Here is a 19,357-nt window from a genome sequence, read left to right on the forward strand (position 1 = left end):
AGAGCCCTCAAAAGGTGCCTGGGCTTCTTTTCATATTATGCCCAATGGGTCTCTAACTATGCAGACAAGGCCCGCCCCCTGGTCAAGTCCACCACATTCCCCCTCTCTGCCGAGGCCCACATGGCCTTCAACCGCATAAAAGGGGACATTGCCAAAGCAGCAATGCATGCGGTAGATGAGGCCATTCCCCTCCAAGTAGAGAGTGACGCCTCCGACTTTGCGCTGGCTGCTACCCTCAACCAGGCAGGAAAACCAGTGGCGTTCTTCTCCCGTACCCTTCAAGGCCCTGAAATTCGGCACTCTGCAGCAGAGAAAGAGGCCCAGGCCATAGTGGAAGCTATAAGGCACTGGAGGCACTATCCTGCCGGCAAAAAGTTCACCCTGCTAACTAACCAGCGCTCAGTCGCGTTCATGTTTAATAATCAGCAGTGGAGCAAAATCAAAAATGATAAAATTCTGAGGTGGAGAATCGAACTCTCCACCTACAACTATGACATCATGTACAGGCCTGGGAAGCTCAACGAGCCCTCCGATGGCCTATCCCGGGGAACATGTGCCAGCGCGCAGATTGACCGGCTATACGCCCTACATGTAGACCTTTGCCACCCGGGAGTCACCCGGCTTTTCCACTTCGTGAAAGCCCGGAACCTGCCTTACTCCCTTGAGGAGATCAGGATGATGACCAGGGACTGCCAAGTCTGCGCAGAGTGCAAGCCACACTTCTACCGACCCGAAAAGGCACAACTCATCAAGGCCACCAGCCCCTTTGAGCGACTGAGTGTTGACTTTAAGGGCCCCCTTCCCTCCACCGACCGTAATGTGTACTTTCTTAACATTATCGACGAGTACTTGTGGTTCCCCTTCGCCATCCCCTGCCCCGACACCACTACCACGTCAGTTACAAAAGCCCTGCACAAGCTCTTCACTCTGTTCGGATACCCATGCTATATCCACAGTGACAGAGGGTCCTCATTTATGAGTGACGAGCTGCGCCAATATCTGCTGGCTAGGGGAATTGCAACCAGTAGGACCACGAGCTATAATCCCTGGGGGAATGGACAGGTAGAGAAGGAGAATGGCACAGTGTGGAAAGCTATACTCTTAGCCCTCAGGTCAAAGGGACTGCCGGTCTCCCGCTGGCAGGAGGTCCTTCCCGAGGCACTCCACTCCATCCGCTCCCTGTTATGCACAGCCACCAATGCCACCCCTCATGAGCGGCTCTTTTCTTTTCCCAGAAAATCGACCACTGGAACCACCCTACCAACTTGGCTGACGTCCCCAGGGCCAGTGCTGCTCCGGAAACATGCGAGGAGCCATAAATACTCCCCGATAGTCGAGAGGGTTCACTTACTTCATGCGAACCCCCAGTACGCCTACGTGGTTTTACCTGATGGGTGGGAGGACACGGTCTCCATCTGGGACCTGGCGCCCGCAGGAGCTCCGGGCCCCTACCCTGAACACTCCGTGGTGACTATTGACCCCGTACCCACCAATGTATGTACCTACGAGACACTGTGCACCCCAAACCCTATACAGACACCACACGACACTCCCATACTGGGCACGACACACACGCACGAGGGATTACCGACGCCTAACGTGCTGGCACCTGAAGTCAGGGCGGAGCCAGCACAACCGCCATCGCCGGTGCTACATAGATCACAGCGACGGACTCGACCGCCTGATAGACTTAACCTGTAAATATACTTCTTGTAAATATTGTCAGTCACTTCACCCCGCGGGACTCTTTTTTTTAAAAAAAGGAGGGGCGAATGTGGTAAACCATGTATATACGTTGTAACTCAGTTACCTGTCTGGACACACCCCTCTGCTGACTGCCCCTGTGGCTCCTCCCACAGAATCCTGTATAAAGGTGTTCGCCTTGCCCCTCCCCCTCAGTCCAGGGACAGACACTCACTGTGGAGGTTGTATTGTACAGCGAATAAAAGCGTTTCAGTATTTTACCAAACCTCAGTCTTTTGGAGTAATTGAAGGTGCTTCATAAACAAAATTTTAAAGCAGCTTCTTGTGTTAATTCCTGCAGGAAAAGTTTACTTTAAAAGTGTGAACAATACCACTTTGTGTGAAATTTTGTTTGAAACTGCCAACATAAATTGATGGGGCACAGCCTCTGAAACGGTAGGTCTGGGAACCACTACATCAGGTACAGAGAATCAGTGAGAAGGAGGAATAGCGCAAGAAAGCATACTGATACCAAAACCTGCTCCTGCTCCGTCTTTCTCTCCAATAGTCAAGACGTTTCTCCCCAAGTACTTTTGCCGATGTACGTTGGACGCTAGTTTCATTTCAACCCACTCCTTTAACAATCTAGATGCCCATGCACAGATTTTTACAAAGTCTTGAGCATAATTCCCCAAAACAGCATCTTTCTGTTGGTTCCCCCACCTTCTTACTTTGACTTCTCCCCTTCTTTTCCAGTTCTGAAGAAGGGTCTCAGCTAGGGTTGCCAACTTCCTCACTCCCAAATAAGGGACAAAAATAGCAGTTAAATATGGGACACTTATGTTTACCCCGAGAAAGACTACCATGACCATGAAGCCTTGCGCGGGCACCTGTGTGCGCATATGTGTACATGCTGATTTTTTTTCTACAAATTGGTTTTGGCGATTCTGTTCAGTGAAATTCCACTGTACATACATTATTTCTACTTTATATATGCTGTGTATTTATCATATCATCCCTGCTTTTACTATATGTTAGTGTTATTTTAGGTTTTATGTGTTATTTAGTATGATTTGGTAGGTTATTTTTTGGGTCCGGGATCACTCAAAAAATTTTTCCCATATAAATTAATGGTAATTGCTTCTTCGCTTTATGCCATTTTGGCACGAAAGGTTTCATAGGAACGCTCTACCTTAGCGGGGGAAATACGGGACAAGGCTGGTCCCGTATGGGACAAACCAATTTAGCCCAATATACGGGATGTCCCGGCTAATACGGGACAGTTGGCAACTCTAGTCTCAGCCCGAAATGTCGACTGTTTACTCTTTTCCATAGATGCTGCCTGGCCTGTGGATTTCCTCCAGCATTTTGTATGTGTTGCATACCAGCTGTCTACTCTATCTATGCAAATTTGTATCTTTGGATGACATCAAGTCAGGACAATGTGTTCAGACAACGTAACTAAGTCATTAGAGAAAAAGCTTATTATTAGGAAACTAAATTGAATATTCTCAAATATAATGTTGTAAACATAACATCTTTTCAAAAGATGCCAGCCTTGACAGGAACATTCTGTTCCAGCCTGAACTGGTCCATATTGTAACAGTAATAACATACTGTGGAAACCCAGTGCAAGAACACTAAATCAGAGGCTTGTGTGCGATGGTATGGGGGTGGGGGTGGGGGGGAAGGTTGGCTGCAGATTGATGCGTCTGAGGGCCATTTCCTCAAACACCCAAGTCAAAACTCCCTGAGAGATCATCATTGGCATCATTGGAATTGCACTCTGACTTTGGGCTCCTTATGGAGTCTAGCAATGAAGCACCAATTTCCTGAACTTTCCAGACAGTTGTGTCTGGAAATCTGCTGCCTAATCTTCTAAAAAGACATTCAATTTTGGAGAAACGTTGGTCTCTTGGTCCTTCAAGCATGTTCTGGCCCTCAGTAAGACCATGTTTGTCAGAAAAGTAACTCTAGCACCCATTCCCACCTACCCTGGTTAACTTTCCAATGTCTTCAATAGGAAACACCACTTGGGCGGGGGGATGAGAGTTTCAGAAAAATCACAATTTTTAGTTAATTAAATGTATCTTATTATTAGTTTCATGATTTAGATATATTGAGTTTTTTCTATGGTTTTAACCCTTACATACTGTTTGGGTCAAATTTGACCCGTTTTGACATTTGACAGCAGTAAAAACACCCTAAATGCCATTTTTTTAGCCGAAATTTGATGACTTTTCCAAAAGTGACCCAAAATGCGCAAAAATGAAAATATTTAAAAATTTTATACTTTTGTACAGGCGCTACAAATTTTTGTACATTGAGGCTGTTCCAGGTCAAATTTGACCAGTATCTATTGAAATGATCTCTGAAACATTAATTAAGGATTAATCACCCATTTATTAATGTCAGACAGGCTATTTATACATTCTAAATAGATCTGTGGTTCAAAATCTGGTATAGACACTTGTTATGAGGGGATTCTTGGGCCAGGTCAAAATTGACCCGGACCGTACTGTGAAGATATAGAATATGAACAGGTTGCCTGGGTTACATTTAATTATTTTTAATCTTTAAAAAAAATTAACATTTTAAGAAGTTTTACTTTTTCAAATACATTTTTAATTCTTAAAGCTGCAAACGTCAGAGATAGGAAAAGTCATTGGACAGTTTTGACAGCTGTCATGCTTACAGTGTAGTTCAATTGGCTGTCAAAGATGTGCAGGATCTTGCCAATCAGGACCTGGCTTTGGAGACAAAGGAGCTGGGGCAGCTGCAATCATCCCGTGGAGAGAAAGGAAGAGAAGAAAAAATATATAATGGTAAATAAAAGGGAAAACCTTAAATTTGAGTTGTCAGTATTTCTTTTACCTCTCAAGATTAATCAGGAACAACAAAACTGAGCAAAATAAACCAGTCTTTCCATAATCTGTACCAATGAAAGAAACAATGACAAATATGCTGAAGAATTGATTAGTTCTGAAAACCAGGTTCAAATCCAGCTTGATTTTTTTCCTTTGCTTGCTGGAATATATCCAGGGAACATGGATATGGGGGAATGCTTGGTCTACCATATGTTTGCAATCTCATTGACAACTGAGACCATGGACTGGTTAATGTGAGAAACAAAAAGAAACATTTGCTTTTATTGGGCCTTTATATATTTAGGGTTATGACAGAATGCAACTTTCAGTCTACTTCTCTAAATACTGTTATGTGCATGTGGGGGGAGGGCAAGCACAGACCAGCCACAAGTCCTGCAGCCCACGTCTTACTACCGGCTGTACATTGTTCACTCGTATGCAAAATCTGAACTTGATACACATGGAAATGGAACCTAGCCAGATGTGAGATACAATTTACTATATCTAATTACAACGTGAGGGGTGTGTATGCGTGTGTGTGTGTGTGTGTGGGCGGTGTGCATTAGTATAATCTTAGGTCAGTGTGTAATCAAGCATGCATACATATATATTACTTAGGAAGGGTGCAGAGATCCCTCACATCAAGGGCCAGTTTGCATAACAGGGATTTGCATAACATTGAAAAATGTCCTGCATATAATCTAATGAGGATCAACTGAGCCTCACCATTACCTCTCCAGCCCCCTGCACATTCTCTGATGTGTTTTCAGCATGTCAGACGTCCTGTAATGGATGGACAAATGTTTCCTCTAATTACATATTGAGAAGATTGGAGTAATTTCTGTGCCACAAGACCAATTCCTGAGACACTGGTTCCATTCCTTTCAGTGGTCAGGTCTGGAACTAGAGATACTGGTGTGGGAGTTTTGATAAACTGGTACGACCAGAAGAAGCATGGAATAGCATTCCAAAATGCTATTACTTCCCACAAGACCTTGAATTCTCTACAAAATCAATAAAAATGAAAGCCGTTAAAAAAGTGGAACTATTGATTTTAAAAAAATTGCAATTTCACCCAATTGTTTCCAAATAAGGATTCTGAATAATACAGGTCTTATCAGCCAGATACATTTCCATGTATTAGGAATTCACTGCAGTGTGTTGGCACGACATGAAACAAAAAAACAATGACATTCAACAATTATAAAGAATAAAGGCATACAAAAAGTAAATTTTGGAGGTTAAAGTAAGGATATGGAACAAAATGTGCATGAATATATAAATTCCAGCATGTATTTACAATGTAAATAGCATTATAAAAATCCAAAGAGGATATATTTCACAATCCCCTCCAGGGCATCCTAAAAGTGTTTTCAGCTGTTGGGAAGAATGAAATGCGAGCCCATCAATACAGGACAGTTAGCAAGAAATTAAGTAGGGAACTTGAAAGAAACTTCACCCAGAAAATAATGATAATGTAAAACTTACAAACATAATGGGGAATAGCTTAGGCAACACACACAAAATGCTGGAGGAACTCAGCAGGCCAGGCAGCATCTATGAAAAGTGTACAGTTGACATTTCAGGCCAAGATTCTTCATTAGTACTGGAGAAAAAAAGATGAGGAGACATGGTAAGAGGGTGGGATGGGGCCCTCCCCCTGATGGAGGGTTTCGGCCTGAAACATCGACTGTACACTTTTCCAGAGATGTTGTCTGGCCTACTGAGTTCCTTCAGCATTTTGTGTGTATTACTTGGATTTCCAGCATCTACAGATTTCCTTTTGGTTTAGGTCTATTTAATGGAAGTCTTGTAAACATATGAAGGGTCATACTAATAGAATTAATGGACCAAATTCCTTGGTGTCCACATTTCCGAGGATCTCACCTGGTCCCTGAACTCCTCCATCCTGATCAAAAAGGCGCAACAGCGCCTTTATTTCCTGTAGAGCATCAAGAAAGCTACCTCTGTCCCAGGATACTGACGGACTTTTACCGCTGTACCATTGAGGACATACTCACCAACTGCATCTCAGTGTGGTATGGCAATTGTCCCGTATCGGACCATAAAGCACTCCAGTGTGTGGTGAAAACTGCCCAGCAGATTATCGGCACCCAATTGCCCACCGTTGAGAACATCTACCATAAATGCTGCCTGGGCAGGGCGAAAAGCATTATCAAGGATGCATCTCACCCTAACCATGGACTTTTTACTCTCCTCCCATCCGGTAGGCGCTACAGGAGCCTCTGCTCCTGCACCAGCAGGCACAGGAAGAGCTTCTTCCCTGAGGCTGTGACCCTGCCGAACCACTCATCACAGCGCTAAACAGTATTGCACCCGTATTGTACTGTCTCAGTACTTTTATATTTGTGTGCTGTAGCACTTTTTATTCGCAGTTATTTTGTAAATAACACTATTCTTTGCATCTCTGGTTAGATGCCAACTGCATTTCATTCGCTTTGAATTTGTACTCGGCACAATGACAATAAAGTTGAATCTAATCTAATCTAATCTAATTAAAACAGAGGAAGCATTGACGCAACACACACAAAAAATGCTGGTGAACACAGCAGGCCAGGCAGCATCTATTGGAAGAGGTACAGTCGACGTTTCAGGCCGAGACCCTTCGTCAGGACTAACTGAAAGAAGAGATAGTAAGAGATTTGAAAGTGGAGGGGGGAGGGGGAGATCTGAAATGATAGGAGAAGACAGGAGGGGGAGTGCTGGAACTAAGAGCTGGAAAGTTGATTGGCAAAAGAGATACGAAGCTGGAGAAGGGAGAGGACCCTTTCTTTCTCCCTAGGCCTCCCATCCCATGATCCCCTCCCACAAGTGGTGCTCTACAGGGACTGGTAATGGGACAATTTCTTTTCACGTTATATGTCAAGAATTCAGATGATGGAATTGCTGCCTTTATGGCCAAGTTTGCAGAGGATACAAAGATAGATGAGGGGGGAGGTAGTGTTGGGGAAAGCAGGGAGTCTGCAGAAGGACTTGCACAGATTGGGAGAATGGGCAAAGAAGTGCTAGATGAATATAGTGTAGGGATGTGTATGGTCATGCACTTTGGTAGAAGGAATAAAGGTGTAGAGTATTTTCTAAACAGGGAGAAAATTCATAAATTAGAAATGCAAAGAGACTTGGGAGTCCTTGTGCAGGATCCCCTAAAGGTTAATTTGCAAGTTGAGTTGGTGGTAAGGAAGGCAAATATAATGTTTGCATTCATTTTGAGAAGACTAGAATATCAGAGCAAGGATGTGATGTGATGTTGAGGCTTTACAAAGATTGGTCAGACTGCACTCGGAATATTGTGAGCAGTTTAAGGCCCTCTATCTACGAAAAGATATGCTGGCATTGGAAAGCATCCAGAGGAGGTTCAAGAGAATGATTCTGGAAATGGAAGGGTTAACATAGGAGGAGTGTTTGGTGATTTTGGGCCTGTATTCACTGGAGCTTATAAGAATGAGGGGGAATCTCTTTGATACCTATCAAATATTGAAAGGCCTAGACAGAGTGGAGGTGGAGAGGATGTTTCCCATAGTGTGTGAGTCTAGGACCAGAGGGCACGACCTCAGAATAGAGCGACTTCTATTTAGAACAGAGATGAAGAAGAATTTCTTTAGCTAGAAGGTGATGAATCTGGAATTCATTGCTACAGACAGCTGCGGAGGCCAAGGCATTGAGTATGTTTAAAGAAGAGGTTGATAAGTTCTTCGTTAGTTAGGGCATCAGAGGGTACAGCGACAAGGCAGGAGGATGGGGTTGAGAGTGATAATAAATCAGACATATCGGAATGGCGGAGCACACCTGATGGGCCAAGTTGTCTAATTTGGCTCCCATATCTCATGGTCTAATGGAACTGATTGGTGCAACTGGCCTGGTCTTTCACTGTGTATGATTATGAGTTATGATAGCTTTGGATGAGTATAAAAGGGACTGGTTGGTAAGAGAAAGATGAAAGCAGAAGAAAGAGAATTATAGCAAAATTAAGAGTGAATTGCAAAGGAAAAGCCCCGCCATGCATGGTTCCATGCCTGATTACGAAAGGAGGAGGGTTGGCAATAGGGCTAGCAACATCATACCTTAAAAACCTAGAGCTACAGAAACGCCAACAGAAGCTCCAAAGACCTCATCCCTGGAGAGGAAAGATCTTCAAAGATGGTCTATACCAGAGGACAACTTGAAAGACAAGCCCAGGACAGAGAACTCTACTAGCTACTGTTGGCAACCTATGCCCCAGTAGGGATGATGGTCTGAAATAAGTAAGTTAGCAGGGAAAAGTATAAATGGAAGACTTTTAATTTTGGAACATTGGCTGAAATTGGACAATTAGGATAAATTAGGATTTGAGTTGATGGGTATGAGAGAAACAGGGACTGGGTATTCATAGGTTATAGAATAATTAGGTAGGAAGGGAACTATGGATCTGAGTGTAGTGGAAGAGTTAGCTTCGGATGCAGCAAAGTACAGAGCCATTATAATGGTTTAGGAGTGTAGGTCATTACTGATCTGAGGGAGAAATTTGAGGATATAGGCATCTTGGAGGTATAGATTTTGTAGTACTACCAATGTACAGGAGTACTGGAAGCGCCTGGATTTGCATATGATGGGAGGGATTTGGGTGTGCAATTGTTAGGAAAGGTTGTGAGATATTAAATAAGTTGGAGCAAAGAAGAGCAGAACTTGGAAATCAGGAGGACATCAGGATGTGAGAAAACTAAGGGATCTCATAGAAAGGGGAAAAGTAAAATATGAGAAAATGTCCGAGAAAAATGTCTGAGAACATTGGGCTGGTGAGCATTGGGTCACCATTAGAATTAATCATATAAGCTTTCAAAGTTTGAAGGTAAGATGGAGGTGGGAGAGTCATGCTAGAATGTTCAGAAATGGGAGAAATGGAGAATAATCTTGTCTCTGAGAGCATTGGAGACGTCTAGCACAAAGAATTATGCAGCATTGGTTTGACTGTGATGGTTCGGAATAATGCAAATTTCTGAAGATGTTTCCAGAATTTGGTTGGTTTATGTTGGGGTAGAAATTGGGAGCACAAGTGGTGGGGGAAAGCACCATGTTGCTGGGTGTAGGTAGAGGATGGAGGACTAATGAAAACAAAGGTGTTCAGGTCCTAATGGATGTGGAAGCAACACAGGGCAGAAAGTGTGTAATTTTTTGACCTGATGAAGGCAAGACCAGAAATCATTCTCCAACCACCAATTGCTCTTGAAACAGCAGCTTGAATCATCACAGCTGATTTTCTGAAGGATAAGGATTTCAGAACTTAGACACAAAATCAACGAGGGTGCAGCAACAAGTACCACTATGGGAAATTTACAGGTTCCATTGTGCTCCATTGTGCCTGTTGCTCTTGTAAAAGTTGTGGGGTTGGGAGGTGCTGTCAAAGTAGGCAAGATATTTTTTTGAAAATGGTTTGCATGGCAGCCCCGGTGCACTGGTTTGGAGGAAATGAATGTTCAAAATGGATAGAATACCAATCAAGTTAGATGTCCTGAATTGGGGGAGTTTGTTGGGACTCCATCTATCTGGGAGAATGGAAGGTACTTAATCACTTTCTTGACTTTGAACTTGTAGATGATGAGAAGAGTTTGTGTTACAGGGGGTGAGACACTTGCCTCAGTAATATAAGTACAGTCTCCCTCTCTGATCTCACAAGCCCAATGTTCTTTTGTAGTTGGTCTGCCTAAATTTCTGGTCAGTGGTGAATTGTGGGGGATTTTGCAATAGTCATATCATTGAATGTCAAAGGAAGATGGTAAGACCTTTTCTTCCTGGGGTAGTTTTTGCTTGGTATTTTAGTGGAGAGAATATTACTTGCCACTAATCAGTTCATGTCTGAACATTAACTCAGTTTTGATCCATTCAAAGATAGATAGATAGAGGTAGATAGAGAGAGAGAGAAACAGCCAATTTTCCTCTTAAATGAAAAGTTAGATCACATGATGGTTTTGCATAAGGTGAGCTACTGACAGCATGAGACTTCTGTGAGTCAATGAGCATTATTTGCATTTTTAAAACTAAGTGAGAGCTTTGTGCAACTGCATCTAAGAATTCTGTTAGTTAATTCCCAACTTACACTCAATAGGTTGCAATATTATTTTTATTGCCCTGTGCCCATGGAGATAATACAAGTAAAATCCAGTTCCTTTTATTATTTCATGCTATTCCAATGAAAACTCATATGCCACTGGAGCATGCTAATAACAGCACAATGGAAATGCATTCTTTGTACTTACTCTTTCCTGCTTTCATGTGAGCTAGATTACAATGTATTGCTTGTTGCAGGAAAATGATAGCCTTTCTAAAATATTTATAAACATTCAAAATTCTTTCACTGACAAAATAATATATAGAATGATGTAAGGAGGAAAGACCATTCAGCCCACAATGCATTTGGCAACTCTAAATGAGCAACCTATTAAGTCCCACTGTATTGCCTTTTCTTTTGCAAAATTTCTTGCTGTTGGTGAAGAATAGATAATAAGATTTACAGATTTTGCCTGTATTTTCTTGCTTTGGTAAAACTTGCAAAGGGCACTATATATCCAGCCATCAAGAAAAAAGATCCTTCCATTAGCAACTTTCTTTACACTTCTTCACATTTTAGAATTCATTGCAGCAAGCTTGCTAAATCAAGAGTGAAGTAGTCATTCCTCTGTTCCAGGAGCTTGCAGAGCTGGAGGTATGGAGCCATGCTTTGGAGGTTTTCCCCTTATGGCAGAAGCAGACAGGCAGACACTGTTCCCTCTAAGCTGCGCGGGTGCGCAGTAACTGAAATGCTCCCGCGCTCATAGCATTTGTTGCTGCACAGCTGGGATTTTCTTACTCAGCTATTACTACAAACTGTGACGAAAGCCTTACCTCAAAAGTATCACAGCAATACTGTGAATTCAAATTTGTCATTTCTGAGAAAATTAAGGCTGGTCCAATTAAGTCTTTCACTTGTATGTTGAACTATCTGCTTAGAAACAAAGAATCTGAAGAACTGTCAATTCTTGTTGACATCGTTAAAACATTTCAAGCTTCTAGTGCTGACAGTGAATGTGGATTCAGTTTTTTATGAACACGATCAAATGTAAATCCAGAAACAGACCAGAAGTGGAACATTTGGATTATCTAATGAGGATTAAGATGTATCTTCCAGCTGGATGCGAATTAATCTGGACAGTGCTTATAGACGATGAACTTGTAATAGCAGAAGAGGAAAAAGTTTATGAAATGTGAAAGATTTTCTTTGTTATACTATATTTTATAATATTCTTCAATTAATACATAAACTCAAAGGTATGTGATCTTTCAATTTTCATTCTAAATATTCATTGTACACATATCACAAAAACAAAACACTTAAAGTGCCATGCAGTTTTCAGGCCAGGTAAAAATTTCATGCTCTGAGCAATAGCACAGCTGTTAAAAAAAAATTAGAGGGAATGTTGAAGCAGAATTGATTGCTTCTCCCTGGGAGAGTTTGGACACATTCCCTAAGAGAAATCCATCCTGAACTATAAAAAAATGTTCTGTTATCCTTGGAACTACTTTGATATTTGTTCTTAACAATCTGGTTCACTTGCTGGAATGGGTCTTGATATATGATTTAGTTACATTAATTTTTAAGACTTGACATGACATAACCCAAATCAAGCTGCAAGCTAATCTAACTAATATCTACAAAAGACAATGTTCAGCAGGATCAGGGTATTTGGTCTTGGTCCAAATGTTAAATGATAACTGATCTCAGAGCTGCAAATCAAGTTTTTCCGTCAACCTAATGAAGTTACCTAATAATAAACATTGGGCAAGAAAGGAGCGGGCAGCGCACTGTAATTCTCCACAGGTTTTTGGACAATTTTTACTTCAACTTAAACGTTCTGAAAGTGGCAGTTCCCCTTTAAGCTTCCCTTAAGTTCACGATCTTCATGAAGAGATAAGAATAAAATGACAAAGAAACTTAAGGTTCTACTTTTCAAAGCAAACTTATTTTTAATGCGGCGATTTATGTTCCTGCTGTGCCACAAAATCTCGAGCTCAGAAAGGAAGGCATTTAAATTATAGTCACATTCCTACAGCAACAAAGTACAGTTTCTTTACACATTGTTCATTGTTTTATGATTGGAGCCTTGTATCTTACTCAGCTCATTTAATATCCTTTCTGTACCTGGTTAGACACTGGTTAACCTTTCTTCTTCTCCATTAGTTGCCTTCTTTTTATCCCAGTTCAATATTCTTATTGGTTAAGGACACGGTTCACAAACTGATTGTTCAGCAACATTGTGGATTCTCTTTTGGACTTAATGCACAATTAACAAGGAATAATTCTTCACCAATCTCACCATAAGAACATACTCCTGGCTTCCAGTAAGATGGCGACACACATGGTCGCAGCGCTTCTCTAGGTCTAACCAATGGTGTAATTGCTCATCCTTTTTGTCTTTCTTTGACACTGCTGGATATTATAAGCACCAAGTACTGCAGGGCTAGCCGACTGGAAAGTTTCTGGATAGCAATGGAGCTTTGCAGCATGGGCTTGTTGAGTACCAAATCATCGCCTGCTACTGGTACCCAGGGAAAAAGGCTGTGTCGGAGGAGGTGGGCGGCCCAACAAATGGTGCAAATGAGTGTCTTAGACAGCTTTCTTGTGATCACAACACCTTGTTGGACATTGCTTATGCAGAATACTGCAAATTCAGATCATTGGTTCATTGGCAGGATTGACAGTGGGGTAGCTGTGTGGCCTTGATTATTGCAAGGGGTCAGGCCCTCATACCTGTTGCAGCGGCCCAGGGGAGGAGACACCAGCAGCAGTGTAGGAGCGAGCAGAGGCGCGGCAGGTGCACCAGGGTCCATGCTGTGTTGGGGCCTGGCCCCTCCTGTTGGTGCTGATGGAAGACAAGCTGGATTACGTTTGATAGCACGTGCTGAAGAACTGGTGCATACTTATTCTTGCAGAAATGTAGCTCCAGGCCAACATCCCATGCACCGTCAATCCTCAGGCCATGCCGCTCAAGAATAGTATTCTTAAATGGGAGGGTGAACAGCCAGAAGTCGTCGTCCACGTAGGTACCATTGACATGGGTAGGACGAGTGACGAGGTTCTGCATAGTGAGTTCATGGAGTTAGGTGCTATGTTAAAGGGCAGGACCTCCAGTGTTGTGATATCAGGATTGCTTCCAGTGCCATGTGCTTATGAGACTAGAACTAGGAAGACTATACAGTTTAATACATGGCTAAGGAGTTGGTGTAGGAGGGAGGTCCTCAGATTTTTGGATCATTGGGCTCTCTTCCAGGGCAGGTTGGATGTGTACAGATGGAATGGTTTCCACCTGAACTGGAGGGGAACCAAGATTCTAGTGGGAAGTTTTGTTGATTCTGCATGGTGGGGTTTAAACTAGAGTGCCAGAACAGTTAGTGAAGAGGTTATGGAGGCAGATGTTGGTAAGAGCTCAGATAACATTAAGAATCAAAAGGTTGAACATAGTGTGACTAGTGTATATTTCAATGCAAGAGGGATCATAGGAAAGGCGGATGATAGTGCTAAAGATGAAGCCACTTGTTTACAATGTGTAGTGAGGAGTGGCTATTGATAGGGCAAAATTGCAGTCTACTGGATGGGTTGCAATGTAAAATGCAGACAAAATCAAAAAAGATGACTACAAGGCTGAAGATGTTTCTTTGAATGTGTGCAGTATACGGAATAATGTAGATGAACTGGTAGCACAGTTGCACATTGTTGTAGACATCACTGCATCATGGCTGAAAGAAGATTATACCTGGGAGCTTAATGTCCAAGGATACATTTGTATCAAAAAGACAAGCAGGAAGGCAGATGGGCCAGCATCGCTCTGTTGGTAAAAAATGAAATCAAATCATTAGAAAGAGGTGACATGGGGTTGGAAGATGTTGAATCATTGTGGACAGAGCTGAGGAACTGCAAGAGTCAAAAAAGACCCTGATCAGAGTTGTATACAGACCCCCAAACCGTAGAAAGGATGTGGCCTACAAATTTCAACGGGAAATAGAAAATGTATGCCAAAAACACGTTACAATAGTTATGGGGGATTTCAATATGCAGATAGATTGAGAAGATCAGGTTGGTGCTGGATTCCAGAAGGGAGAATTTCTAAAATACTTACAAGGTGGCCTTTTAGAGCAGCTCCTGATTGAGCCTACTAAAGGATCAACTATTCTGCATTGGGTGTTGTGCAATAAACTAGATTTGATTAGAGGGCTTAAGGTAAAAGAAGCCTGAGAGGAAATTGACCATAATATGATCAAATTCAGGCTGAAATTTGAGAAAGAGAAGCTAAAGTTAGTATTACATTGTAGTAAAGGGAAATACAGAGGCATGAGAGGGAAGTTGGCCAGAGCTGATTGGAAAAGAACACTGACAGGGATAACAGCAGGGCAACAATAGCTGGAATTTCTGGAAGCCATTCACAAGGCACAGGATATATAAATCCCAAAGAGGAAGAAGTATTCTAAAGGCAAGATGACACAACCTTGGCTAACAAAACAAGTCAAAGCCAACATGAAAGTCAAGGAGAGGGCATATAATAGAGCAAAAATTAGTGACAAGTTAGAGGATTGGGAAGCTTTTAAAACCCAACAGAAAGCAACTAAAAAGTCATTACGAAGGCAAAGATGGAACACGAAAGTAAGCAAGCCAGTAATATTAAAGAGGATACCAAATTTCTTCAGATACATAAAGTGTAACAGAGAGGCAAGAGTAGATATCAGACCACTAGAAAACGATGCTGGAGAGGTAGTAATGGGGGACAAGGAAATGGTGGACGAACTGAATAAGTATTTTGCATCAGTCTTTACTGTGGAAGACACTAGCAGTATGGTGGGAATTCCAGGTGTCAGAGGTCATGAAATGTGTGAAATTACCATTACTAGAGAGAACTTTCTTGGGAAGCTGAGAGGTCTGAAAGTAGTTAAGACCCTTGGACCAGATGATGTACACCCCGGGATTCCGAAAGAGATGGCTGAAGAGATTGTGGAGGCATTAGTAAATGATCTTTCAAGAATCACTAGATTTTGGAATGGTTCCAGAAGGCTGGAAAATTGCAAATGTCACTCCACTCTTCAAGAAAGGAGGGAGGCAGAAGAAAAGAAACAGATGGGCAAGTAGTTTAGAAGAAGTAGAGAGGCTACAGAAGGATGTAGACAGATTAATAGAATGGGCAAAGAAATGGCAGATAGAATACAGTGTTGGTAAGTGTGTGGTCATACACATTGGTAGAAGAAATGAAAGGATTGATTGTTTTCTAAATGGAGAGAAAATACAAAAAACTGAGGTGCAAAGGGACTTGGGAGTCCTTGTGCTGGATTCCCTAAAGGTTAATTTTCAGGTTGAGTCTGTAGTGAGGAGGCAAATGCAATGTTAGCATTCATTGCAAGAGGACTACATTATAAAAGCAAGGATATAATTTTGAGACCTTATAAAGCACTGGTGAGGCCTCACATGGAGTATTGTGAGCACTTTTGTGCCCCTTATCTTAGAAAGGATGTGCTGAAACTGGAGAGGGTTCAAAGAATGTTCATGAAAATGATTCCAGGATCGAATGACTTGTCATATGAAAAGTGTTTGATAGCTTTGGGTCTCTATTCACTGGAATTCAGAAAAATGAGGGGTGACCTCATTGAAACCTATTGAATGGTGAAAAGCCTTGACAGAATGGATATGGAGAGGATGTTTCTTGTGATGGGAGATTCTAAGACCAGAGGACACAGCCTCAGAATAGATGGGCATCCTTTTAGAATAGAGATTAGGAGGAATTTCTTTAGCCAGAGAGTGGTGAATCTGTGGAGTTTTTGCCACAGGCAGCTGTGGAGGCCAAGTCTTTATGTATATTCAAGGCAGAGGTTGATAGATTCTTGATTAGTCAGAGCATGAAGGATGCAGGGAAAAGGCAGGAGATTTGGGTTGAGAGGAAAATTGGATCTGCCATGATGAAATAACAGAGCAGACTCGATAGGCCAAATGGCCTAATTCTGCTCCTGCAATAGATCTTATGGTCTTATTATTATTACTGAACTTGAAGAATGACCAGTTCATTTGTGCTTTCATACTGCAGTCTCGATGCTGGATATCTAAAATAAAAGCAGAAAGTGCTGGAGACACTCTGCAATAAGGCGGCATCTGTGGATAGGTAAACAAAGTAATCATTCAGGTCTGAGTCCGCTTGTCAAGACAGTCTAACAAAGCATCGAGAACCTGAAGCATTAACTCTGTTTATCTTTCTACATAAATTGCCTTGCAGTATATTATAATCTGCTATTTCCTCATTTATCTGCCAAACATGTTGGTGTGCTTTTTCTTAACTGTAGTTAGTATAATTAGTAGAATAAAGGATTTCTGAGTTACCCACTACGTGCCAAATGACAAGCAATAGGCATCCATTGCTGTAATTGACATATTCCAGAATGTATTTGCTGATCCGCAGATACACTTTAGATATAACAATTGTATACAGGTTCTCCCATATCCTGATTCCATATTTTAGTGATTTACTGACCTAAGTTACTTTTATAATTTGGAACCATATAAAACTGAAGCTAACTGTTTTGAACACACAATTCTTTCCTTATAATTTTGATTGCTGACACAGCATCTTCCCTGCCTCCACCATTTAAATGAGTCTCTCTTTTTTAGTTTACTGGAATTGAACATTGTACTCACGGCCAGCTCGTCCAGAGTCTTGTACAGTTTGATTACACTGTCCCTGATATAGTCTACTGTTTAAATGCCACACACAACTCTTAATTGCCTTTATTGTTTGTATTAGCTTGATATTTTTTATTTTAAAAGAAACTTCAGGCTGTGATGAAATCTGAATTCCTTTCCATTTTTTGGCCATCTGATTTGTCACACTTCATACTTGTCTGCATCATCCAATTCTATCTGTTACTGTATTACAGCCTTTCAAATTTTATCCAATTCAAAGTATAATTTAATTATTACTACTTTCCGTGTTTTCTAATTTGGGCAATTACACAGGTTATGTAACTTTGCATAGAGTGCCTGAAGTTAAGTCATTTCAGTAGTTCCAGTATCAAGCCCTGAGCCACGAACATGACATCCTCCCTCCACATAACTCTTACAAGTACTCATTGTTTACTTCAGTCTGTTCCTTATCTATTCCCTGGGTTTAACTGAGATCTCCACAGTTTTAAACCTAATTAACTGTCTTTCTTGTGGAACGTTCATCAAGTTGTGTAGTTATTTGAATTGACCAGTAGCAGGAAAATAGACTGAATCAGCATTGATATCAGGGTTGAGTCTCAGGCTGATTCCCTCCCATTTGGTGCTACCACCCTGTTTAAATATCTACAACTGTTTAATGTGGATGCCATACAGTCGCCTAGATTGGCAAGAACATCGACAACATCTTATCTTTGAAGTTGAGAAGCAGTCTAATTATGTCTGTGCAATTGTAGGTCTAATCTTCTGATCGAGCAGGAGGGTAATTACTAGACAGAGACATTGACATTCAGCAGCCATCTACCTAATTCCTTTTCCCACTAGAAAAGCAATTACTTAGGGAATAGAAGAAGCCAACTTTTCAAGAAACTAAGTAGAAGCTTTGGGGGAAATGCACTTAGCAAATTGTAAGATAAACAATATTTGTCCTAAATTGGAATGTTGAGCGTAAGCAAAGTTTATTTCAGACAGAAATGAAAATGGATGTAGGTGGATTTCTATGAGCAATTTGGAAAGTGTTTTAAACGGGAAGGGTACAGGATTTCGCTCAACAACTATTTGTAGACAGTTGTCAAATTGATTAAGACATAACTTCAAAGTTCAGAAGTTCAAAGTAAATTTATTATCAGTGATACCATATACAACCCTGAGATTAATTTTCTTGCAGGCATACTCAATAAATCCTTAATAGGATAATAACCATAATAGAATCAATTATAGACCACACCAACCTGGAAATCCAACTACTGTGCAAAAGACAACAAATTGTGCAAATACAAACAGAAAAAAATAAATAAGCAATAAATATTGAGAACATGAGATGGAGAGTTCTTGAAAGTAAGTCCATAGGTTGTGGGAACATTTCCAGTGATGGGGTAAGTGAAGTTGAGTGAAGGTATCACCTTTGGTTCAAGAGCCTAATGGCTGAGAGGAAGTAACTGTTCCTGAACCTGGTGGTGTGAGTTCTGCGAAAGGACTGTGCCTTTTTTCTGATGGCAGCAGAGAGAAGAGAACATGTCTACGGGGGTCCCTGATGGTGAATGCTGCTTTCCTGTGACAACACTTCATTCCTTACCAGCCTGTGAAGCAGTCAGTCAAAATGCTCTCCACCACACGGCTATAAAGTTTGTCAAAGTTTTAGATGCCATGTCAAATCTCCACAGACTCTCAAGGAGTTAGAGGCGCTGCTGTGCTTTCTTTGTAATTGCACATGTGCTGGGCCCAGGGCAGGTCTTCTGAAATAATAACACTGAGGAATTTAAAGTTACTAACCCTCTCCACCCTTGACCTTTCTCCTAAAGTCAATAATCAGCTCCTTGGTCTTGCTGACATTAAGAGCATGTTGTTATTGCACCACTCAGCCAGATTTTCAGTCTCCCTCCTATGTGCTGATTCTTCAGCAGCTTTGACTCAGCCTATGACAGAGGTGTTGTCAGCAAACTTGAATGTGGCATTGGAGCTCTGCTTAGCTACACAGTCATACATGTAAAGTGAGTTGAGCAGAAGGCTATATATACAGCCTTATGGTGCACCTGTGCTGATGGAGATTGTGGTTGAGATATTGTTGCTAATCTGAACTGACTAGGGT

This window comes from Mobula birostris, chromosome 1 (genome assembly GCF_030028105.1).
Source record: "Mobula birostris isolate sMobBir1 chromosome 1, sMobBir1.hap1, whole genome shotgun sequence".
Lineage (NCBI taxonomy): Eukaryota > Metazoa > Chordata > Chondrichthyes > Myliobatiformes > Myliobatidae > Mobula > Mobula birostris.